The 27,276-nt window shown below is 36.1% G+C and overlaps 1 protein-coding gene across 8 annotated transcripts in view; it reads left to right on the top strand.

Moving 5' to 3' along the window:
* Nucleotides 1–1,017: 1,017 nt before the first annotated feature.
* Nucleotides 1,018–27,276, top strand: part of rhea (Talin_middle and talin-RS domain-containing protein rhea) — a 142,521-nt gene continuing 116,262 nt past the window's right edge. For all 8 annotated transcript variants that reach the window (XR_015838102.1, XM_088265982.1, XM_088265979.1 and 5 more), the window contains exons 1-2: nucleotides 1,018–1,115; nucleotides 14,302–14,483. The gene's annotated coding sequence lies outside the window, so the exon portion shown is untranslated. The remainder of the gene's footprint in view (nucleotides 1,116–14,301; nucleotides 14,484–27,276) is intronic.

Here is a 27,276-nt window from a genome sequence, read left to right on the forward strand (position 1 = left end):
TGTGTAAGACGGGCTGCGAATCGAGCTTCCTCAACTCTACCGCCAGATGTCTCCGGCGCGCAGTTTCCTCCAGGGGGGGTCGACTCGTAAACGTCAGATTGTTCAAAAAACGACCAGAAAATGACGAGACACACTAATACACTAACAAAAACACCAAAACGGGAACGAAAAATACGAGATACCAACAAGTTGTTCAAATATTTCAAATAAATATGGACAGACTATGGTTATAGACAATTATCGATAGAAAAATAGAAATCCGTCTATGAAGAACTTCATAATATTGAGTATTATGCCAAAGTTAAAGTTAAATTTTGCGTATGAAAGTGTAGTTTTTTTTACTTAACACAACGCTCCCTTGAACTTCTGCAGCACCCCCCAAATGCAAAAAATTTAAAAACGCCTAGCCAGACTTCCAAAACGCCCACAAAGGGGCGCTGGCACCCCCGTTAAGAAACATAACTTCAGAAAGTGGTGGGCACTCCTTCCGCCCTTTTAAAATATTGTATTTTCTAGAATTTTAAATATAATATAGTAATTTGAAAATTCTATCGTTTTTGTTTTAGTTGAAAAGCCTTATATTTATACATAGTTTGAGATAATAATTTCAAAACCACCATTACCATTACCATTTACCATTGTAAGGCTGAGTTGAGTAACCATTTTTAATCGCCTGAACTCTTTTTATAAATGTCGCGTTTTAGCCGTGACCTTTCTATTTTTGTTTACACTGAAATAAATAAATTTAGATAGTGAAATATCTTCTTTGTAATATTAATATTATAATTTTGAAAATATGTTTTACAACAAATTTCAATATAAATACCATTTAACCTGAAAAATGAATGATAAATATTTCGGCGGGTGGATTTGACATTCAGCCGCGGCGAAGTCACGCCCAGCCGGGAGCTTAGTACTTCTAGCCGTTTACGTCACTTCCGGCCGCTGGCGAATATCACTTCCAGCCATAAAAAATCGAGGTAGTTGGCGGTCTTTATATAAAATAGTTAGTCTGTGGTTTCCTCAGTAACCGATCTCAGGGCGTGTAGTTCGGCGAGTGTCAAATAATAAGTGTTTTTTTTTACAAACATCCTTGCCCATGGCGAAAAGCGACGGTGAGTACTTGTCATTCAACATCTCTCCGACCCCCTTGCCGAAATTTGCGTTCAATTTCGCCCGAAATCCGCGAAGAAACCCGCCTCAAAGTGCATCTGTTCCGTGTGGGACGAACGCCATCTTTGGTGGTTTATCCGACACCCCTGCACGAATTTCTGTTTTCTGATATCGATTTGTTCATCTCCCTTTCGTTTTATACCCCCAGCGTAAACCCAACATCGCAATCGATAACCAAACACTTAAACATTCGGCGTAAACTCGAAAATAAACTGAAAAACTGCGTTTTAAAGTGCGCGATGACAGCTAGTTTACACCCATTTCCCATACAACACTCCGATAAGATTTTAGCTTAATTCACAGCTATTCTAGTAAGATTTTGCAATTCTCGGACGATGTGGTGTGAGGCCGTGCTGTACTATCGATTTTTGTGCATTTTGACTTCATTTTGTCCGATTTTCGTCTTATTTAACGCAATGTTTTGACGCGCGTCCTTCGGCGGCTGACATCAGTGTTTTTAAATAGATGTGAACTTATTCACGTTGATTTCTCGGTATTATTGCAAGTATTGGCAACAGTTATGTTGGTTGACTAATAAACTATTATTCAAACACGCTTGAAATTGTTTGTTTTGTTAAAAATTGCCTCAAATGACACATTACATGACAATAGATACGAATAGATAATCTGTAGCGTTAGTTTGAGTATGCTAATTTAAAATTCGAGCTATGTTTCATTTCCGCAATGTATAAAACTATTCTTATTTCAAATTCGGGCAATATATCATTTGCGCAATATTCAAAATATATATGAAACAATTCTAATTTCAAATTCAAGCTATATTCCATATGCCATATACTTGTATAAACAAAATACTTAAAACAATTCTTATTTCAAATTCGGGCAATATATCATTTGCGCAATATTCAAAATATATATGAAACAATTCTAATTTCAAATTCAAGCTATATTCCATATGCCATATACTTATATAAACAAAATACTTAAAACAATTCTTATTTCAAATTCGGGCAATATATCATTTGCGCAATATTCAAAATATATATGAAACAATTCTAATTTCAAATTCAAGCTATATTCCATATGCCATATACTTGTATAAACAAAATACTTAAAACAATTCTTATTTCAAATTCGGGCAATATATCATTTGCGCAATATTCAAAATATATATATGAAACAATTCTAATTTCAAATTCAAGCTATATTCCATATGCCATATACTTGTATAAACAAAATACTTAAAACAATTCTCATTTCAAATTCGGGCAATATATCGTTTGCGCAATATTGAAAAAAATATATAAAACTATTCTAATTTCAAATTTTGTCCGCCTCCGTAGTGTAATGGTCAGCACGCTCGGCTGCCGTTCTGGAGGTCCCGGGTTCGATTCCCAAGGGGGGTAAAATAAATACAAGTGATTTTTTCACTGTAATATTTATTCAATATTACCATGGACTGGTACCTGAAGCGGAGGGCTGATCACCTTTCCTTCATGTGTAAAAACGATCAAGATAACACTGCGTTTATATGACACAGTGCCCTTTGTACCATTTGGGTGCGGATAAGGGTTTTATTTTTATTATTAAATTCAAATTCAAGCAATATCCCATATGCCATATACTTGTACAAACAAAATACTTAAAACTAACTAACTAACTAACTAACCATCACGCCGCTTCCCCGCAGGGGTAGGCAGAGAGAATAGAGCGCCACACCACTCTGTCCTTGCAAACATTCTTCGCCTCTTCCACGTTCATGCATCTCCTCATACATACCCGCCGATTGTTACGACTCCTAACCTGACCACTTTCAAGTATTTGGCATACCTGATCGTGCCATGTTTTTCTCGGTCTTCCTCTGCTTCTTTTCCCGCTAACATTCGCCTCATAACTTTGTTTTACCGTTCTTTCCTCACTCATTCGTTCTACATGTCCAAACCATCTCAACACACTTTTCTTAATTTTATCCATAATGCTTATCTCAGCTTTGCATTCCTTCCTTATTTCACTATTCGTCCATCTATCATACATCGATTTGTCGCACATTCTTCTGAGAGATCGCAGTCAAAATAGTTAAAACAATTATACTTTCAAATTCGGGCTATATATTATTTCTCCAATATAAACAAAATATTTTTATTTATTGTTTCGGCATTTACTTTGTTGTAAGACATGATTAAATTGTAAATGTATTTATTTTGAATGCCTTAGTTTATATTCAAACCCGTAGATGGAAGCATCTTTCGCTTCCGAAACTAGTCGTAACAATATAATAATAGTGGTAAAAAAACAAGTGCTTTCACTTACAATAAATACAAAATACACACATAAAACTATTATAATTTAAAATTCGGGCTATATTTCAAATAAACGCAATATGTATTTTTTTATTTTTAAATTGATTTTGTCAAATACCGGAATTTCACTCTTAAGACGACATACTTGTCTAAACAGAGACGAAACATCTATTTTTATACGAAGAGAATATGGAAGTATGAGTATTCCCAGGACTTACGACTCTGGACTGGCTGGTTTAAGTAAAAACTTTATATATTGCAACGATCGTCATTCTGCTTATATTTAAAATCCATATTGATTTTTTTTTAAATACTTCATGTCCAATGACTGAATTCAAGCTACGGCTTATGCAGCACCGCTTATCAGACCATACTTAGGCATCAACTTTGTAAGTTTTAAAGAGATGCCGGACAGAATGTTACGGTCAATGGAGAGCGCTAGAGAACCATGATTACTGACTTTATTAGTACCTCAGTCGAATGGCATTGATGTGAAAGAGCTCTGGTATCAACAATATGGCGCAACATGCCACACGGTGGATGATGGAAATTTGAATTTTTATACCTCTAAAAAAACACCCTTTACAATCTGCGGAGGAAAATTTACACAGGCTTATTTAAATTTCTTGGTCGCTCGTCGTAAAATATGACCATGTACGATTTAAATTCAAAAATCAATTTTCTAATAATAATAATAAAACCCTTATCCGCACCCCAATGGTGCATAGGGCACTGCTTCATATGAACACAGTGTTATCTTGATCGTTTACACACGAAGGAAAGGTGATCAGCCCTCCGCTTCAGGTACCAGTCCAGGGTAATATTGAATAAATATTATAGTGAAAAAATCACTTATATTTATTTGACCCCCCCTGGGAATCGAACCCGGGACCTCCAGAACGGTAGCCGAGCGTGCTGACCATTACACTACAGAGGCGGACAATTTTCTAACGTACAAATATCTAAATGCACATTTAAAAATCGCCAATAGCTGTTTTACTTCCTAGGAAATAATGCAAGGTTAACGAATGAATAAATTTAAAATATATTATTAACGTAAAGCGTTTTTACCTTATATGTATATACCTCTTGTTTATTGTAAAGGCGAGGTAATACTGTTGTTTGATTAAGATAATGTTACATACTTTGGGAAGGATGTAATGTTGCATTGGTGACAATATTACACTTAGTATAATGTTGTATTGGGAACAGCGTTACACTTTGTATAATTTTGTATTAAGAAAAGTGTTACACTTAGTATAATGTTGTATTGGGAACAGTGTTACACTTAATATAATGTTGCATTGGTGACAATATTACACTTAGTATAATGTTGTATTGGGAACAGTGTAACACTTTGTATAATTTTGTACTGGGAAAAGTGTTACACTTAGTATAATGTTGTATTGGGAACAGTGTTACACTTAGTATAATGTTGCATTGGTGACAATATTACACTTAGTATAATGTTGTATTGAGAACAGTGTAACACTTTGTATAATTCTGTACTGGGAAAAGTGTTACACTTAGTATAATTTTGTATTGGGAACAGTGTTACACTTAGTATAATGTTGCATTGGTGACAATATAACACTTAGTATAATGTTGTATTGGGAACAGTGTAACACTTTGTATAATTTTGTACTGGGAAAAGTGTTACACTTAGTATAATGTTGTATTGGGAACAGTGTTACACTTAGTATAATGTTGCATTGGTGACAATATTACACTTAGTATAATGTTGTATTGGAAACAGTGTTACACTTAGTATTGTGTTGAATTGGTGACAATATCACATTTAATATAACGGTGTGTTGGGAACAGAGTTACACTTAGTATAATGTTGCATTAGGTACTGTGTTACACTTAGTATAATGTTGTATTGGGAACAGTGTTACACTTAATATAATGTTGCATTAGAGACAATGTAACACATAGTATAATGTTGAATTGGTGACAATATTACACTTTGAATGTTAAGGAATGTTACATCTGTTTCTCTGGGAATCTTGCGTCATAAGCTGTGTTACTTTTGAATGTTACATTAGAAGCTGTGTTATCCTGGGAATGTTACATTGGAAACTGTGTTCTCTGGGAATCTTGCATTTAAATCTGTGTTACTCTGGGAATCTAGCATTAGAAACTGTGTTACTCTGGGAATCTTGCATTAGAAACTGTGTTACTCTGGGAATCTTGCATTAGAAACCGTGTTACTCTGGGAATCTTGCATTAGAAACTGTGTTACTCTGGGAATCTTGCATTTGAAACTGTTTTACTCTGGGAATCTTGCATTTAAATCTGTGTTACTCTGGGAATCTAGCATTAGAAACTGTGTTACTCTGGGAATCTTGCATTTGAAACTGTGTTACTCTGGGAATCTTGCATTTGTAACTGTGTTACTCTGGGAATCTTGCATTTGAAACTGTGTTACTCTGGGAATCTTTCATTTAAATCTGTGTTACTCTGGGAAACTAGCATTAGAAACTGTGTTACTCTGGGAATCTTGCATTTGAAACTGTGTTACTCTGGGAATCTTGCATTTGTAACTGTGTTACTCTGGGAATCTTGCATTTGAAACTTTTACTCAGGGAATCTTGCATTTAAATCTGTGTTACTCTAGGAATCTAGCATTAGAAACTGTGTTACTCTAAGAATCTTGCATTTGAAACTGTGTTACTCTGGGAATCTTGCATTTGAAACTGTGTTACTCTGGGAATCTTGCATTTGAAACTGTGTTACTCTGGGAATCTTGCATTTAAATCTGTGTTACTCTAGGAATCTAGCATTAGAAACTGTGTTACTCTGGGAATCTTGCATTTGAAACTGTGTTACTCTGCAAACGATAGTCTAGGCGTTTTTTTTTACGAAATTACAGTTAGCACCGATATTCTGGCGGGAATGCTAAGCTGTTTATGCGTCGGAAATACTATTAACATTGGATTTATTTATAACATTCTGGAATTGCTTGCTCGCTTTGCTTGTACACGTGCCACGTACCCAATACCTGCCTTATCGCTAACGAATGCATTATTCACCAGCTATGTTACAAAGTATCCTTTTGCTGCGGTCAGCACATTTGGCGAAATTCCACGGGAATGTACTGTGCTGAAATGTAAAATGCTAAATTTGGAAGGAAATACGAAAATATTTTATTTTAGAAAGTGAAATACATATCGCTCCCTCCTTTCAAGAATCAAAAAACTTGATTTTTCGGGAGAACGTTTTTAATAATAATAATAAAACCCTTATCCGCACCCAAATGGTGCATAGGGCACTGTGTCATATAAACGCAGTGTTATCTTGATCGTTTACACATGAAGGAAAGGTGATCAACCCTTCGCTTCAGGTACCAGTCCATGGTAATATTGAATAAATATTTCAGGGAAAAAATCACTTATATTTATTTTACCCCCCTTGGGAATCGAACCCGGGACCTCCAGAACGGTAGCCGAGCGTACTGACCATTACACTACGGAGACTTTTAAAAAAAATTAATAATAGTGTGTTTTTTCATTAATTGCAAAATAAACCCAAGAAATATTTATTTCCAATTGGTCCGGGTGTTTTGATGTATTTTTCGCATTTACCTTCCCTAACCTTACTATCCAACCTGCAGACAAGACTCTAAGACGCTTTGCGGGTTATTCCTTTGAAAAAAATCTCTCCTTGTCATTCAGCGTAGTTAGTTTTCATGACTAGCTAGCGTCGGGGGTAGCCCTCGTTTAAAAACGGCATTTTCACCTCTAGTTTTACGGAAATTACGAAACAATCTCTTAACGGTCGCCAAACAGCTCGAAATAACCTGTCGCCGTAAACTTTGCACTAAACTCGACACGCCCTGCCGCTAGTGTCGCATATGCAAAACGACCACGTTACATCGACAAAAAGAACGCATTTCACGGAACGCATTTTCTGGCGGCTTATGACGTGTGGTATAGCAAAATAACCGCTCGTTTTTTCTTCTGTGGTTTTCGAAACTAGTCGTGTGTAATGAAATAAAACTCCTTCATTAATTGATTCGGCAGTCACTTTGTGGTAAAAACCTGTCCATTTTTAATTAAATTTTTACTTAGTAAATACCGCTATTTCTTAAAATCTACTATGACACGTGTTGTACGGTGTTTGAAAATGATGTGGAATACATCGAAACACGTGTCACAGTAGATTTTAAGAAATAGTGGTATTTAATAAGTAAAACTTTAATTTAAAATGAAATAGAACTCATTAAGTAGTATTATCTTCTTCTTCTAACCCTTATCCGTACCCGATGGTGCATAGGGCACTGCATCATATAAACGTAGTGTTATCTCGGTCGTTAACACACAAAGGAAAGGTGATCAGCCCTTCGTTTCGGGTACCAGTCCAGGGTAATATTAGAGTGAAAAACTCACTTATGTTTATTTGACACCCTGGGAATAGAACCCGGGACCTCCAGTACGGTAGTCGAGCGTGATAACCACTACATTATGGAGGCAATATAACTGTTTATCTTAATTTGAAAATTAAATTTGTCATGACCATCATTTTTGTGTAAGATTCCATATTACGATATTCTTCTTCATCTATGTTGAGATGTCAATATGTATAACTCCTTAGTGGAGAAATCCAGATTTGTGAACTAAAATTTGGACACAAATATTGTGAATTATTTTTATGTTATTTTTTGCAGATCCGACACTACCGATGGAGCGTGTCGGAATGACTAATATCCGTATTGTATAACGCGTAAGCTCGTTATTCTATATTTTGAAGATGATGGTTCATTATGCCCAGAATTAGATTTAGGCCAGTCGCAATGTACCTCTATTTGAAATTGCGTATAATTGCGTCACGACTTCATACTATCGCACTCCCGAGAATCGGCTAACGTATTGCCTGTCAAGATTATACCGCATCAGTCGACTATAGTACCCTACATATGTTTTTGATTTTTTTTTATTCTGTCAATGTAATTCACGGATTGCTCTGAAATTTTGACACAACATTGCATCTGAATACAGGGGTGTATTTTTATACATATATTGTTTTTTACCTGACAGTTTTTTTTTAAACCCCTTTTGTACTGCAATGGCAGCGCCATCAGTTGAGCGTAACATCAACACACGCGATACTTGACATTGTTCATGGCGGAGAGCGTGCTTGTTGACAGTTCCAAGGTTTTTTATTGTTGTTTCGTGGATTATCAATATTTTCATCGCTTCGACAGCATTGTGAAATTAAATATGAGTAATTTGTGCTTTTGATTTTCTTTCTTTTCTTCTAATGAGACTGAGCCAGAGAAACGCGTGGGTTGACTATTAATCTCTTAAAATCTATAGTTTTAGTAGCTAATGTAATTAATGTTTTACTTGGTAAATACCACTATTTCTTAACGTGTCACACGTGTTTCGATGCGTTCCGCATCATTTTAAATATCATACGATACGGTGTTTAAAAATGATTCGGAATACATTGAAACACTTGTCACATTAGATTTTAATAAATACTCGTATTTACTAGGTAAAACATCAATTAAAAATTAATAAGTATTACCACAAAGTGATTGCCGAAACAATTAATGAAAAGCTAATATAAAAACTTAAATATTGTCAATTTAAGGCATTACTTACAACATTGTTGGCCGAAAGAGATTCCCGTCATCAATAAATGAAAATTAAATATAAAAACTATTTTTTTTTATATTTTCGGCTTTACTCACCACATTATTTATTGGCCGAAAAAGATTCGCGTCATTAATAAATGAAAAGTCAATATAAAGATTAAAACATTGTAAATTTTCGTTTTTACTCGCCATATCAAGAGAAAGAGATTCCCGTCATCAATAAATGAAAATTCAATATAAAAATAAAAATATTGTAAATTTTCGGCTTTACTTACCACATAATTGACCGAAAGAAATTGACGTGATTGATAAATGAAAAGTTAATATAAAAACGAGAATATTTTAAAATTTCAGCTTTACTTATTGGCCGAACTAGACTCGCGTCATTAATAAATGAAGAGTTAATAAAATAACCAAAATTTAGTAAATTTTCGGCTTTTCTCACCACATTATTTATTGGCCGACAGAGATTCGCGTCATTAATAAATGAAAAGTTAGTATAAAAACCAGAGTATTGTAGTGTAAATTTTCGTCTTTGCTTACCACATTATTGGGCAAATTGATAGACATTACTGAGCAAAATTTAAATTTAAATGGGTAGATATTATCACACAGTGACAGCCGAATCAATTAAAGAAAAACGGTGTTTGAAAATAATGCGGAATGCATCGAAATACGTGTCACAGTAGATTTGAAGAAATAGTGGTATATACTAAGTAAAACATTAATTAAAAATGGATAGATTTTACCACAAAGTGACTGCCGAATCAATTAATGAAATAATTAAAGAAAAGCTTATATAAAACTATTGAAATATAGAAAATATTGTAAATTTTGGGCTTTATTTACCACATTATTTATTGGCCGAAAGAGATTCACGTCATCAATAAATGAAAAGTTAATATAAAAACCTGAATTTTCGGTTTTTCTCATCATATTTATACCATAGGCCGAACAGATTGATTTTTATTTTTTTTTAATTACCTAACGTCCAAGTGACTCTGAAATCTAGCTACGGCTTATGCAACACCGTTTATCATGTCCCTACTCAGGCTTCAACTTTATAAGTTTCATAGCCTATGCCTACTCGTGAGTGGATTTACTCTTTATGTTTAAAGTTACTATAATTTCATGTAATTCATGAGTGAAAATTCTAGGCAAAAACACTCGCTGAACAGATTGATCAGATAGTCGATGTAATACGGCATGATAGCGCGCTTGGTGCGTCCCCATGGCGGGTAGGCCGTATCTGGCCGGGTCCTGCGGGAGGCTGCGGCCGGGCCGCCGCCGCGGCGCCTCTCGGCGGCCGACGCGAGGCGCCGCGGCGCCCGGCGCCAGCCCGGCGCCGCGCCGGGGGACGTTATCGATTGCTCGCGCCGCGCTCATCTCGGATCGGCCCTACGCCCGGCTGTCCTACCATGACGAATCCTCCGGCAATTTTGTATGTAACGTACTAACGCAGTAACCCTCTTAACGCTTCTGCACTCCTGGTAGCGGCGTACCCCCAAATCGTTTCCAGTGACGTTATTTAATGAGTTTGTGGATAATGGAAGCAAGTTGTGGTATACACGGGTTTATTAATAACACACTCACTAACCAATTAACCATTAACAAGGTAGACAGAGAGAATAGAACACAACACCACCTTATCTTATGCAAATATAGCGCAGTTATTGACAGTATCATGTGCGTAATACTCCCAGCTCTTCTGTGCTCCTGGTAGCGCCAAGCCTCAAAATCGTCTCCAGTGACGTTATTTAATGAGTTTATGGAAGCAAGTTGTGGTATATGCGGGTTTATTAATAACACACTAACTTACCATCACGTCTCTTCCCGCAGGGGTAGTCAGAGAAAATAGAAGACAACGCCACAATTTAAATAGAAACCCTGACAATATTATGTGTTTACATTGATGATCCTCCTGACTCTTCTGTGCTCCTGGTACCGCAGAACCTTAAAATCGTCTCCAGTGGCTGTATTTAATGAGTTTATGGATAATGGAAGCAAGTTGTGGTATACGCGAGTTTATTAATAACACACTAACTAACCAATTAACCATCACGCAAAGGTAGGCAGAGAGAATAGAACACAACACCACCTTATCTTATGCAAATATAGCGCAGATATTGACAGTATCATGTGCGTTGGTAATACTCCCAGCTCTTCTGTGCTCCTGGTAGCGCCAAGCCTCAAAATCGTCTCCAGTGACGTTATTTAACGAGTTTATGGATAATGGAAGTAAGTTGTGGTATATGCGGGTTTATTAATAACACACTACTTAACATCACGTCTCTTCCCCGCAGTGGTAGGCAGAGAGAATAGAACACAACGCCACAATTTAAATAGGAACCCTGACAATATTATGTGTTTACATTGATGATCTTCCTAACTCTTCTGTGCTCCTGGTAGCGCCAAACCTCAAAATCGTCTCCAGTGACGTTATTTAACGAGTTTATAGATAATGGAAGCAAGTTGTGGTATACACGGGTTTATTAATAACACACTAAGTAACCAATTAACTATCACGCAAAGGTAGGCAGAGAGAATAGAACACAACACCACCTTATCTTATGCAAATATATCGCAGTTGACAATATTATTTACGTTGATAATCCTTCCAGCTCTTCTGTCCTCCTGGTACCGCTAACCTTAAAATCGTCTCAGTGGCTGTATTTAATGAGTTTATGGATAATGGAAGCAAGTTGTGGTATACGCGAGTTTATTAATAACACACTAACTAACCAATTAACCATCACGCAAAGGTAGGCAGAGAGAATAGAACACAACACCACCTTATCTTATGCAAATATATCGCAGTTGACAATATTATTTACGTTGATAATCTTCCCAGCTCTTCTGTCCTCCTGGTACCGCTAACCTCAAAATCGTCTCCAATGGCTGTATTTAATGAGTTTATGGATAATGGAAGCAAGTTGTGGTATATGCGGGTTTATTAATAACACACTAACTTACCATCACGTCTCTTCCCCGCAGGGGTAGGCAGAGATTATATTATTCTATACCACTTTGTCTTATATTGGTACTAACGTATCGCAAATAGGAACCCTGACAATGTTATGTGCTTTGATGATCCTTCTAACTCTTCTGTGCTCCTGGTAGCGCCGAACCTCAAAATCGACTCCAGTGGCTATATTTGATGACTTTATGGAAGCAAGTTGTGGTATACACGGCTTAATTAATAACACACTAACTTACCATCACGTCTCTTCCCCGTAGGGGTAGGCAGAGATTATATTATTCTATACCACTTTGTCTTATATTGGTACTAACGTATCGCAAATAGGAACCCTGACAATGTTATGTGCTTTGATGATCCTTCTAACTCTTCTGTGCTCCTGGTAGCGCCGAACCTCAAAATCGACTCCAGTGGCTATATTTGATGACTTTATGGAAGCAAGTTGTGGTATACACGGCTTAATTAATAACACACTAACTTACCATCACGTCTCTTCCCCGTAGGGGTAGGCAGAGATTATATTATTCTATACCACTTTGTCTTATATTGGTACTAACGTATCGCAAATAGGAACCCTGACAATGTTATGTGCTTTGATGATCCTTCTAACTCTTCTGTGCTCCTGGTAGCGCCGAACCTCAAAATCGACTCCAGTGGCTGTAGTGATGACTTTATGGAAGCAAGTTGTGGTATACACGGCTTTATTAATAACACACTAACATACCATCACGTCTCTTCCGAGTAGGGGTAGGCAGAGATTATATTATTCTATACCACTTTGTCTTATATTGGTACTAACGTATCGCAAATGGGAACCCTGACAATGTTATGTACGCTGATAATCCTCCCAACACTTCTGTGCTCCTGATAGTACTAACCGACCAAATGACTCGCCAGTGCCGTTATTTAATGACTTTATGGATTATGGAAGTATGTTACACTGATTTATTGAGTGAATATTCTATCTAACCATCAAACCGCTGCCCCGAAGGGGTAGGCAGAGAGAATAGAACGCCATACCACTATGTCTTTGCAAACATTCTTCGCATTTTCTACATTGGTACATCTCATCATTCATTCTCGCTGATTTTTTCGACTGCTGACGCGACCGCTTTCAAGTATTTGACATACCCGATCGTGCCAAGTTTTCCTCGGTCTTCCTCTGCTCTTTTTTTCTAACTACATTCGCTTCGTAAATTTGTTTTACCATTCTTCCCTCGCTCATTCGTTCCACATGTCCAAACCATCTTAATACACTTTCCTTAGTTTGCTGGACAGAGCTCATCTCAGCCTTGCACCCTTTCCTTATATCACCATTGGAACATCTACCATACATGGAAAAATTGCATTCCGACTGTATTAATTCATTTTTAATTTAAGTTTTACTTAGTAAATACCACTATTTCTTAAAATCTACTGTGACACGTGTTTCGATGCATTCCGCATCATTTTCAAACACCGTATGCGGAATGCATCGAAACATGTGTCACAGTAGATTTTAAGAAATAGCGGTATTTACTAGGTAAAATTTTATTTAAAATTGGATAGATTTTTACCACAAAGTGACTGCCGAATCAATTGATAAAAATGCATTCATTCTGTCTACTTTTATGCTTCTTTTGCCAACTCCATGCTTCACTTTTATACATTACCCTACATCGTGTTGATCATATAAATATTCGTATTATTTATTGACATGTCATCAAAGATGAGGAAGAATATGGAAGTCTGGGCATTTACGGGGCTGACGACCGTCGTAGGCTGGTTTAAATGATCACTTTACACACGTGTAACATTCACCAATTCTACACATTATTGACAACCACACTACTCAAATTCTTGGAAGTTCTATATATATGAACCAATTTTGAAACATTGTTCTTGAATCCTTAGAACTTCACTAAAGACATGTATTGTTTTCATATTATTTTTATCTCACCAATAGATGTCTCTAGTGAAGTTCTAGTGATTCAAGAACAATGTTTCAAAATTAGTTCATATATATTGAACTTCCAAGAATTTGAGTAGTGTGGTTGTCAATAATGGGTAAAATTGGTGAATGTTACACGTGTGAAAAGTGATCACTTAAACCAGCCTATGACGGTCGTCAGCCCCGTAAATGCCCAGACTTCCATATTCTTCTTCGTCTTTGATGAGATGTCAAAAAATGAATTTGAAAAATACTCCTATAATTGGAGATAATCCAGATTTGTGAACAAGTATTTGGACACACTCAAAATGTTGTAGATAAATATTCGTCTGACGATGTATTTTTGTCTCTTTCGCAGGTTACTGACGCCGCAAGGTGCAACAAGGACAGTGAAAAATCTCGAAATTAAATATATATATAGTATACTTTTTTTTTGTTTGTTTATTTTGTGCGGAAAAGAACCCAACTGGGTAAACACCTCGCCAGACTGACACACATTGCTCCTACTACCGCCCACGAGACAAACGACCATACCTGAAGGTGAGTTACAATCCATCTTTTTTTATTTTTTTTATTTGTATTTGTATTTTCCGTCTCCGTAGTGTAATGGTCAGCACGCTGGGCTACCGTTCTGGAGGTCCCGGGTTCGATTCCCAAGGGGGGTAAAATAAATATAATTGATATTTTCACTGTCATATTTATTCAATATTACCCTGGACTGGTACCTGAAGCGGAGGGCTGATCACCTTATCTTCATATGTAAACGATCAAGATAACATTGCGTTTATATGACGCAGTGCCCTATGCACCATTGGGGTGCGGATAAGGGTTTTATTATTATTATTATTTGTATACATTTATTTAATTCAGACAGAGCCGTGGTTTCAACAAGATGGCGCAACATGCCACACGGTGGGTGCCACCATCAATTACCTCTATTAAAAATACCCTATACAATGTACGTATTTTGGCTCTAAGCTCTAAGTGGCTTAGATTGCCTCCCTTATTAGTATAATCCGCAAAAAGACATGGTTCTTTAGAAAATTAAATAACTCAACAACTAGCTAACGAACTAGCTAACCATCGCGCCGCTCCCCCGCAGGGCAGGCAGAGAGAATACAACCCCAAACTAATCTGTTATTATAAACATTCTTCGCCCCTTCCAACATTCATGCGTCCATATACATACCCGCCGATTATTCCGACTCCTGACTAACCCCTTTGAGTTAATACTTGATCATGCCGAGTTTTCCTCGGTCTTCCTCTGCTCCTACTACTACTACTACCATCACGCCGATTACACGCAGGTGTAGGCAGAAAGGGTGGAACACCACACTATTTTGTCCTGACATACACTCCTCGCCTCCTTCACATCCATACATCTAGTCATACATGCCCTCCGATTACGCAGACTTTTGACACCACCAGATTTTAAGTTCTGATTTATCTGATCGTGTCAAGTCTATTTCGGTCGTCTTCGTTCTAGTTTCTCGCTCACATATAAATATATATATATATATATGTATATATATATATATATATATATATATATATATATATATATATATATATATATATATATATATATATATATATATATATACACATATATATACAAATATATATATATATATAGACATTTGACAGTTAGATCGCGATGCGTTTGGGAGTTAGCCGTGTTTGCTTTGCGATAAGCTCGATCAACAAGAATTAATGTGATAGAGAGAGAGAGGCGGCGTGTGTGAGGAGACGAGAAATGTGCGCATAAGTCGTGATTCTGTGCGCGTGCGCAATTTTTGGCGCCACCGAGACAGGCCACGTGGTATCAGAGATTGCGGAAACCGGAAGTGGCCGTAAACAGATGCATCACATCAAGTGAGAGAATTATTTTACAACATTTTGAGTGTGTCCAAATACTTGTTCACAAAATCTGGCTTATCTCCAATTACAGGAATTATTTTCATATAATATTATTTTTTTGACATCTCATCAAAGATGAAGAAGAATATGGAAGTCTGGGCATTTACGGGGCTGACGACCGTCATAGGCTGGTTTATGTGATCACTTTACACACGCATTACATTCACCAATTCTACCCATTATTGACAACCACACTACTCAAATTCTTCAAAACGAAGATCTATATATCGTAGTCGTACAGGAGAAAGTGACCAACTACCAAAACGTAAAATGTTCAGGAGGACCATTTAAGTCACTTTTGCTTGGCAACAAAATAAACATCAATGCAGTTAGTCATTTTTACCAAGTCAATATATTATACGTACAAGTTTAAAATCCTTTAGGATGTTTTCAGGGCAATATTAAGCTAGTAAGATATCAAATAGTCAATGATCACGGTTTTGTAAAAAAATGCACTTGGTCACATTCTCCTGTATGACCACGATATATATGAACCAATTTTGAAACATTATTCTTGAATCACTAGAACTTTCACTAGAGACATCTATTGGTGAGATGAAAAGAAGCTTTTTATTGAGCAGAAACTCTTTTATTAGTATGTGTGGTCCGAATACTGGACTATAATCAACACATGAGAAACGCCAGAAAATACCATTTTATTTTTATTTTTTGAGCTTATAATTTGACCAGGTAATTTATTTTTTAAAAAAAAGTGATAATAACTCCTGTAATTGGAGATAATCCAGATTTTGTGAACAAGTATTTGGACACACTCAAAATGTTGTATTTTATCGTTTAAAGAAAACACATTTACTTAAATTTAGATGGAATTCTACTAATTAAACGCTTAATCTATATATAGAATAGAGTTCACGGAATAGAGTTCCGTTATATCGAGGTTCTACTGTACTCGCATCCCGTTTTGCACTTTCGAATCTTCGATAGACGAACGGCCCCTTTAAATGAGGCGCCTCCCAACAAGCGGCTCGCGCGGGCCCGAGAGGGGCGGCTCCGCGGCGCCGCTCCGGCGCCACCGCCGAGACGCCCGTAATTACCGCCGACGTCACATGAACGACATGCCGAGTGACCCGCACCCGGTCGCGGGAGCGAGGGGTTGATTGAGCGGTGCGCCGCTGAAAGTGACTGCGAATTTGCATCTGATCTGCACAGATCTCATCTCTATGGCGCGCGGTTTGATAAGCGTTGGGAATTGCGCGATATGGAAATTGGAAGGCCTCTGCTGAATATAGATGAGCTTATGGTGACCTGTGGTAGTGTATATGTATATGTATATATATATATATATATATATATATATATATATATATATATATGTATATATATATATTTATATATATATATATATATATATATATATATATATATATATATATATATATATATATATATATATATATATATATATATGTATGCATATACATATATATTTTATTTATTGTTTTGCATTAACTTTGTGGTAAGACATGTTACAATGGTTAAAGAAAAATTGTTTTTATACCACTTGAGTTTTATTACTGCCTACTAGTTTCGGAAGCTAAACTTCCATCGTCAGGTCTGAATAATGTTATTATTCAGACCTGACGATGGAAGTTTAGCTTCCGAAACAAGTAGTCTTTAATAAAACTCAAGTGGTATAAAAACAGGTGTTTCCTTAATCTTTCTTTGGATCGGAGTTCTTGATCGGTGCGTGAACACGTTGTTGCGCGTAAATTCGATCACGCTAAACTGTCGTAGTCGCTTTCATTTTTCAAAAACCGGACTGCCGGACGGTGAATTTCCGGGTAGTGGACAAGTGCCCTATTGTAGTGTTTGACTCATGAAAATATACCAATTTTTCTTCACAATATTTTGAGCTAACGAGTAATGACATTTCGCTCACTCCTTTCAAGAACGTCATAAATCAAAAATCGTCAATTTTCAGTTGTGCATGTTTTTAGAATGCCCAGAAAATGTACTATATCCCAGCAAAAGCGCCATATTTTTAACTTGATATTTACCCGCTACAGGGCAGAAAGAGTTTAGCATTTTCAAGAAAATGTATTTTTTAATTATTTTTTTAAATATAGTAAATATTTTTCAAATAGAGAAAAACATTCAGGTTTTACCTAAAAAGATCTGTTGCACAGTAAAGATTTCAATAAGTGGCTTGATATTTATTTTTGTATACATTGTATTATATTTTTAAACTTAAAAACGATCTCCTGAAAAATGAAATTTAAAAAAAAAATGACGTTGTTGAATGGAGTAGCGATTTGTCCTCATTTTTGTACGGAAATCCTGAATTCGTTCCACTTTAACAGTGATAGATTCGGATATATGTATCACCGTTAACTGTCTGTCGAGACTGTAATCATTTTGGTGTCCGAGCTATGTTTCGACAATCTGCCATTTTACAATCAAAATAAACGACACAACAATTATTGGTTAAGCACATCACCATGCGTTTATCTATAATGAAATCACACTCGTTATCCTTCCCTCGATCGCAATGTGCATCCGTGTCCTGTCGCATCATTGTACAGTTGTCGACCGAACGTAAAAGGGACCCAGTCCAAAACCTTGCGGTACCCCGTACGTACTTGCTTTAATTTGTTTTTTTTTTTTTAAACACCGATTCTTCTTCTTCCTGGCTCCATCCCAACTTATCGTCTTTGTAGACTTTGGAGTCAGCTCTCCTCGTCCTCAGGCTGTTGGTCCTTCTGTCATATACAACGTCACCTAGGCCACGCCTTCGTATCATGTTTGCAGAATCCATGAATTCTTTGGTCTTTCTCTAGCTACCTTTTGAGGAAGATCCATATATCTCTTATTCCTGGCTCCGTTCCAACTTCTAGTCTTGTAGACCGTTGGAGTCAGCTCTCCTCGTCCTCAGGTTGTAGGTCCTTCTGTCATGGACAACGTCACCTAGGCTATGCCTTCGAATCATCTTATCTTTCTGCAGCATCCATGAATTCTTTGGTCTTCCTCTAGATGTCTTTCCAGGAACATCGATGGATATTTTTTAACACCGACTGATCACATTTATTTATTTTTATTTTGTTGAGATGTGCCCAATGGGTCCAACTGTTACTTTTTCTCCTACCCAAATGGGATGTTATTTTATTATTAAGTTATCTTATTTTCTTCATTTTTATTTTTATTTATTTGTTTGTTTACTATATTATTCAATTGTTGAGGTTTAAATACTTCAGTTTTTTAAGTTTATATTTGTTTTTGCTAATTTTATATTCGATTTGGCACAGGGCCCAGATCGAAACCCTGGTGTACTTCACGCATGACATATATTTTATGAAACAAGATATAGAGTGATTTCATGACTTATATAGAAAATCTCAAAGTTAGTCCATAAAATATTAGTTGCATATTGAATTCAATTTCTTTATATTTTTTGTTTGTTTGTGTTCTAATTTAATCAAATTTTGAGGTTCATCTTTAGTATTCAATTCTCGAGATATAAGTAAGTATTTCAATATTGCAACTACGATTGTTTTTGTAAATTTAATAATCAAGATGGCACGGGGCCCAGATCGAAACCCTGAAGTACCCCCCGCGTGATATATTTTGTTTTCTGCTTTGGATGTTTTTAAGTGAAGTAACACAGTGTAACCGTAGTACATTTACACAAGAGAGAGGAGCGCACTCCTCGCTCCGCATATATCCTCCTCGGATCGCGTACATCCGTCTCTATCTCTCCTCAAATCAGAGTCATTGCTCCGCGCGAGACCCCGCTAGGCCTCCCTCCCTCGCTCCCTCTCGCCCCTCCCGCGCGCTGTGCGCCCTCCATCCCCTCCGCTGCTACCCTCCGTCGGCAGTCGGCAACCGACGGCATTCGGCCGCCGGCCGCCGTCGCAGCGGGTCGTGCACCGGGTCCTCCTGCCCTCTGCGAGGGATGAACGGACGGGGAATGCGGTCAGTAAACTCCTGTATCTTGTATGGTAGAGATTGTAGCGAATTTGCGGCGGTATTTTTTCTCGCCGTTGATTCGACCGAGTTGTCTTTGTAGCTCTTAGAGACTGTTCTATTTATATCTTGGTATTAAATATCAGTGGTTTTTTACTGTATTTCTTCTACACACTTGGGTTATTTTGAATGATATTTCTGGACTATTCCAGATTGCCTTTTTTCCGAATAAGACAGTATTTTTATCATTTTTTTCTTACATTGTGCATTATTTCCGTTTTTTCTAAATATGCACTTGTGATATTTCTTCATAGTGTAGGCTCTGTAGTAAGGATATCGTCCTTAGAGTCTGATCAATTTATATTTTGGTATAAGATATCAGTGATTTTTTACTGTATTTCTACAAACTTCGGTTATTTTTAATTATATTTTTGGACTATTCCAGATTGCTATTTTTCCACATAAGACAGTATTTTTCTCATTTATTTCTTACATTGTGCATTATTTCCGTTTTTTTTTAAATATGCACTTGTGATATTTCTTCATCGTGTAGGCTCTGTAGTAAGGATATCGTCCTTAGAAACTGATCAATTTATATCTTGATTTTTTAACTATATTTCTTCTGCACTCTTCAGTTTTTTTTTAATGTGGACCTTTTCAATGCAATCTTTCCATATATAAGACTACTTTTTTTCTATTCGTTTTTACACTGTGCATTATTTCCGATTTTTTCAAATGCACTTGTGGTATTTTTTTCAACATTGTCGAATCTTACAGTTTTTAAATTTCGTCCAACTTTAAACTTTCTTGCAAATATTTCGCATCTGTATCTTTGATCTTTTGGCCTATTCGACTGTGGATTATTTCTGATTAAAAAAATTTAATTCTGTGTTTTTTTTTAATTTTAAACAATTTTACACATTTTTTTCTTTAGTTTTGTAAAATCATATCTGACTTTGATTGTTTTAATTAATATCAAATATCTTTCATCGGCAGTGTTTTTTTTATAATTATTTTTAAACGTTTTGCTTGAAAAAAAAACTTGCTGATTTTTTTAATCTTATGGATCATTTTTTACATTATCTGATTTCGACAAAATAACTACCATTGCACTATTATATTTCTGACTATACAGATGTTAAAATGTTACTTATTTTAAATTTATGAACGCATTTGAATCTAGCATTTTTATATCGTTTTACGGAGATCTCTTTTTTCATCTAAAATTGTTCAGGTTTTTTTTTCATTCTTGACAATTCATATGTGTATTTCTGACGTGTGTTATAAAAATACATACCACTATCTGTAATAATAAATAGACTATATGTATTTAGAAATTGTGTCCAATATCTTATACATAGTCAGTTTTTTTCGGAGTGTGTGTTCTCTCATTTTTCTTGTTTTAAAATATGTTTCGTATAATATTTTAAATATTTTATTAAAAATATCTGAAACCGTTTAAAAAATCATCTTTTCAACCAAATTCTTCAATTTTTTTATCGTTCTTAAAAATTGTGAATTCCTAACGTAACCTATGTTATAAAAACGTAGACTATATTTAGCAATTTTATGCTATGTAATGCAATCAGTGATTTTTTCGGGTATATTCATCCATATTATTTCTGTACATTTACCATAATACGTGAATATATCTAGTTTTAATATAATTTTAATAAATTAAATATTGATTTATGTTTTAATCGTCGGTAAAGTAATGCTTGATTAGCTGTGACAGCTACTTTTAACTCATTTATTGTAACTGCAGATAGTTGATAGAATTCCATATTGTATTGTTGGGTAATATATCCAAAATTAAACAAGGTTTATTGGATTGAATTCTGCTTTGATTTACATATCGCTATATAACGTCATATATCAAAAAACTTAATTTTTCAGGAGATCGTTTTTAAAGTTTAAAAATATAATAAAATGTATTAAAAATAAATATCAAGCCACTTATTGAACTTTTTACTGTGCAACAGATCTTTTTAGGTAAAACCTGAATGTTTTTTTTCTCCATTTGAAAAATATTTAGTATATTTAAAAAATAATTAAACAATACCTTTTATTCAAAATGCAAAAACAACACTTTCTGCCCTGTAGCGGGTAAATATTAAGTTAAAAATATGCCGCTTTTGCTGGGATATAGTTCATTTTCTGGGCATTCATGTGACGTTGTCGAAAGGAGTGAACGATATATGATGTGACGCGTTTCGTCTTATTAAGACATTATCAAACACTAAAAAAGGAGTAAAGTATGAATATTTAAAACTTTAATCGGTGATTTTTCGATGGTATGGCCATGTAAATGCCCTTTTTAATACATTTTTTAAAAATATATCTTGGACATGTCTAGTTTTGAATAAAAACATTAAATATTTTGTTTTATAATATAATTTAACGATTTTTCCGTTAATTCGACTAATGTAATCGCCCATTTCAAAGGCTTAAAAATATAGTTTTCATACATATTTTTTTAGTAGTTTTTTTTAAAAGTTTTTTACTGACATTTCTTGGTAGAACTGCATTTTACATATCGTAGTCACACAGGAGAAGATGACCAAGTGCATTATTTACAAAAATTTGATAATTGACTATTTGATATCTTACTAGCTTAATATTGCCCTGAAAAACATCCCAAAGGATTTTAAACTTGGAAGTATAATATATTGACTTGGTAAAAATGACTAACTGCATTGGTGTTTATTTTGTTGCCAAGCAAAAGTGACTTAAATGGCCCTCCTGAACATTTTACGTTTTGTTAGTTGGTCACTTTCTCCTGTACGACTACGATATATAAAAAAATACCAAATGTTACATATAGTTTTTCCACGTATATTTTATTTGATCAGTGACCGAATTTTGTCGTAACCGACATCATCAGACTGGTGTGAGGCTTGACGAAATTCTATGTTACATACACAACTAGGACAGGCGGTTGAAAACTATAATTTTATATATTTTTAAAAATTAATTTAAATTTAACGAATTTCATCTCGTTTTGAAAGAAAAAATAACGTTACTAAACTGACGAAACGTTATTAACTTATTTTTTTCGAAATGCGGCTGTCTATTAGCTCGTATTTTTCCGGATTAATAAACGTTTTTATAATATTTATATTTTTTTTTAACTTAATGTACGTTTTGAAATAAAATAAAAATTATAATTTATTTACAACATTTTGAGTGTCCAAATACTTGTTCACAAAATCTGGATTATCTCCAATTACAGGAGTTATTTTCATATTATTTTTTGACATCTCATCAAAGATGAAGAAGAATATGGAAGTCTGGGCATTTACGGGGCTTACGACCGTCATCTGCTGGTTTAAGTGATCACTTTACACACGTGTAACATTCACCAACTCTACCCATTATTGACAACAAGAATTTGAGTAGTGTGAGAGGACTTGGAGAGGGACATTTTTCTTCTTTTTTTATTGTATATTTTTACTTTTTATTTTTTATAGAATACTATATTTTTTGTACATTTTCGACACATTTTTGTACAGTTTTATAAGAAAGAAAAGTAGCAATATTTGAAAAAAATGTTACTTCTACGGTCTAATAGTTTTTTTCGATTTTAAAACGTTTTTTGAATATTTTTTAAAACGGATACAAAAAAACTAACTAACTAACTAACCATCACGCCGCTTCCCCTCAGGGGTAGGCAGAGAGAATCGAACGCCACACCACTCGGCCGCTTTCAAGTATTTGACATACCTGATTGTGCCAAGTTTTCCTCGGTCGTCCTCTGCTTCTTTTTCCAACTACATTCGCCTCATAAATTTGTTTAACCGTTCTTTCTTCACTCATACGCTCCACATGTCCAAACCATCTCAACACACCTTTCTTAATTTTATCGATAATGCTTATCTCAGCCTTACACATTCTTTCCTTATTTCATCATTCGAACATCTATCAAACATCGTTTTGCCACACATTCGTCTGAGCGATCGCATTTCGACTGCATTCAGTCTGCTTTCATCCTTCTTTTGCCAACTCCATGTTTCACTTCCATACATTAGAGTTGGAACCAGGACTCCGTTGTGCACTGCCAGTTTAGCTGACATCTCTAAAACGGATACATCTAGTTTAAAAATAAAAAGAAAACTATAAATTTCTTAAAACATTATTCAACGATTTTCAGCCTATTCACTGTGTCAATTTGCTATTTTTTTCCGTTTTAATAAGAATATTTCACGTATAAGTATGTCATACATGATATCTTAATACTATGGTATATATTTTATCTGTTTTTCAAAGACAGATTGGTGTCGCGTTCTATTCTCTCTGCCTACCCCTGCGGAGACGCGGCGTGATGCTTGATCAGTTAATTAATTAGTTAGATATATTTATAGATTTATGTTTTGTACCGACATTTCTTGGTGGAACCGCATTTTATATAATATTTTATATAACTGATGATGTCGTCGGTCTGATGATGTCGGTAACGACGAATCCCCGTCAGTGGTCAAATAAAATATACGTGGAAAAAATAATACAGTTTATATTGTTTATTTATATATTTTTGTCCGCCTCCGTAGTGTAATGGTCAGCACGCTCGGCTACCGTTCTGGAGGTCCCGGGTTCGATTCCCAAGGGGGGTCAAATAAATATAAGTGATTTTTTCACTGTAATATTTATTCAAAATTACCCTGGACTGGTACCTGAAGCGAAGGGCTGATCACCTTTCCTTCATGTGTAAACGATCAAGATAACACTGCGTTTATATGACGCAGTGCCCTATGCACCATTGGGGTGTGGATAAGGGTTTTTATTATTTATTATATATTTATAGTTTTAAAAGGCTATAAATCATTCGAGATTTTTTTCTTGTCGCTTAAATCGACTGTTTTATCGTAAAAAGAAAATCGGGTTTAAAATTATAACTGCCTTTATAAAATTAATAATTTTTATTCGTCTTTTTGACTGACAAAACTCTTTAATTATGAACGGCATTTCCGTATGTTAAAAAAAAAACATAACCACGCCCCTTTCCATATGTACCAAATGGAACGTGTGACATTATCTAACAAAATATTATAATGCTTTTTTCCGCTGCGAATACTACGCGAATTTTCCGAATCGGAAAACTGACGTGTGTGTTGAGGCTAAATCTTTAGTCGTTTTCACCATTTGAACTAATGACCCGTCGTAATCTGACGACTCTGTTGCCTTTTGTATGCTGACGATGCACTATTTCTTGCCTATGGTAGAGAAGACCTGCAGGAGCTGGTGATAAGGGTGTATAGTGTGTGCAAGGAATGTGGACACATCGGACGCTATATATGAACATATGAAGTAACGCGCGTTTTGTGAGTAATATTTATCATTGTGTTTTAACGAACCAATTAAGTAAAACCCTTATCCGCACCCCAATGGTGCATAGGGCACTGCGTCATATAAACGCAGTGTTATCTTGATCGCTTTACACGTGAAGGAAAGGTGATCAACCCTCCGCTTCAGGTACCAGTCCAGGGTAAACAGTGATTAGAGAAGGTGCATTTGTTTATAACCAAAAACAGACTAGTGATATTGGTCAAAACGTTTGTTACCATATATAGCTGTTTGCAATCAGAGGGTAGATAGTACTTGAACATTTAAATACAACATAAATTACAAATTGATGATAAGAAGGAGGGCAAAGGAAGAAGGGAGTTTAGGGAAGGGGGTAGAGGGAGGAGGTTTGATGGACAGTTAGGATACTAATGATAGACAGTAATGTCTCGGAAGTTTCTTAAAAGTTATTGGAGAAGGTGCATTTGTTTACGCGGAGAGGTAATTCATTCCATAGTCTGGCCGCTTGGACCGATGAGGAATTGCTGAAGAATGATGTGTTATGGCGAGGAATGGGAAGTGTATGCATCTCGTATCGACTCATTTTGATAATGTTGAACTAGCGTAGAGTACGCTGTGACTGTTTTCATCCCGCCTGCAGCTCTCCGCTGATGACGCGCTAGGGGGCGGGGGCTGGGGGTGGGGGGTGCCACACAGGCAGGGGGAGGGGGATGGTTACTCGGTAAGGGTTGGCGAGCCCATCTCGGCTATAATTGTATAATCGTTAATTCGATCTGCCGCCCGTGGCAGGGTCACCACAATCCTCATTATCAAAACGGAAAACGGTGCTTTTTTAAAATTATTTTGTTAAACAAAAAAAATCTAATATGCTGTAATAGTGATTGTCCTGACGAAGAGACGGGTACGTCTCGAAACCGGTAGACATAAAAATCTCGGTGAGTGGTTATATACTAATATTATCAACATTTTTGTAAAAAATGTAAGTAAATGCTTTAAATATTAATAATATTGAGAATAATTCTTTTTTTTACTAAAAATAAATAGCTTTTTAGAAGTCCGGGCATTTACGGGGCTGACGACCGTCTTAGGCTGGTTTAAGTGATCATTTGACACACGTGTAACATTCACCAATTCTACCCATTATTGACAACCACACTACTCAAATTTAGAAACCTTGTTCCAATTTAGAAACCAATTTAGAATCCTTGAATCACTAGAACTTCACTAGAGACATGTATTGGTGAGATGTAAAGAAGTTTTTTACTAAGCAGAAACTCTTATATTAGTATGTGAGGTCCGAATCCTGGATTATAATCACACACATGAGAAACGCCAGAAAATACCGTTTTCATTTTTATTATCTAAGCTTATAATTTGACCATATAATTTATATACAACATTTTGAGATGTCAAAAAATAATATGAAAATAACTCCTGTAATTGGAGATATTTTCACATTATTTCAGATTTTGTGAACAAGTATTTGGACACACTCAAAAGGTTGGAAAGTTAAAAAAAAAAAAAACTAACTCACCATCACGCCGCTTCCCCGCAGGGGTAGGCAGAGAGAATAGAGCGCCACACCACTCTGTCCTTGCTAACATTCTTCGCCTCTTCCACGTTCATGTATCTCCTCATACATACCCTCCGATTGTTACGACTCCTAACCTGACCACTTTCAAGTATTTGGTATACCTGATCCTGCCATGTTTTTCTCGGTCTTCCTCTGCTTCTTTTCCCGCTAAAAAGTTAAATAAATAAATAAATGTATGCGGTGGATTCGCTTCCGTTTATGTTTCGACAACCCTGTTTCCTCCCTCTCGGCGGCCTCCCCTCACCAACACGCGCGCCCTGCCGCCGTAGCCGGGTTCGATGCTCCGCACGTGCTAGCTATCGATCAGCTGGCTGTCAATCCGCGGTCACGTGGCGCGCGCGGCCCGCCCCGCCGCAACTTGCTTCCCGACAGCGGCTCACATCCCGACACTGTACAGCCAGAAGCGTATCTCTGCGGCCAAATAGTGTCGGATAGTGCGAGGAAGGTGGGCGTGCTGGTGACAACAACATAGTCGCAATCGTGTAAATACCCGCATGGTCTGGCAGGGGCATTCCAGATTTGTCTCTTCTAGAAAACAGTCACTGTCTAACCGTAGGGCACTGCATCGTATTGATGCAGCGTTATCTTGATCGTTAC

This window comes from Brachycentrus maculatus, unplaced genomic scaffold (assembly GCF_059751285.1).
Source record: "Brachycentrus maculatus isolate JH-2025_06_01 unplaced genomic scaffold, ASM5975128v1 h1tg000259l, whole genome shotgun sequence".
NCBI classification, from domain to species: domain Eukaryota; kingdom Metazoa; phylum Arthropoda; class Insecta; order Trichoptera; family Brachycentridae; genus Brachycentrus; species Brachycentrus maculatus.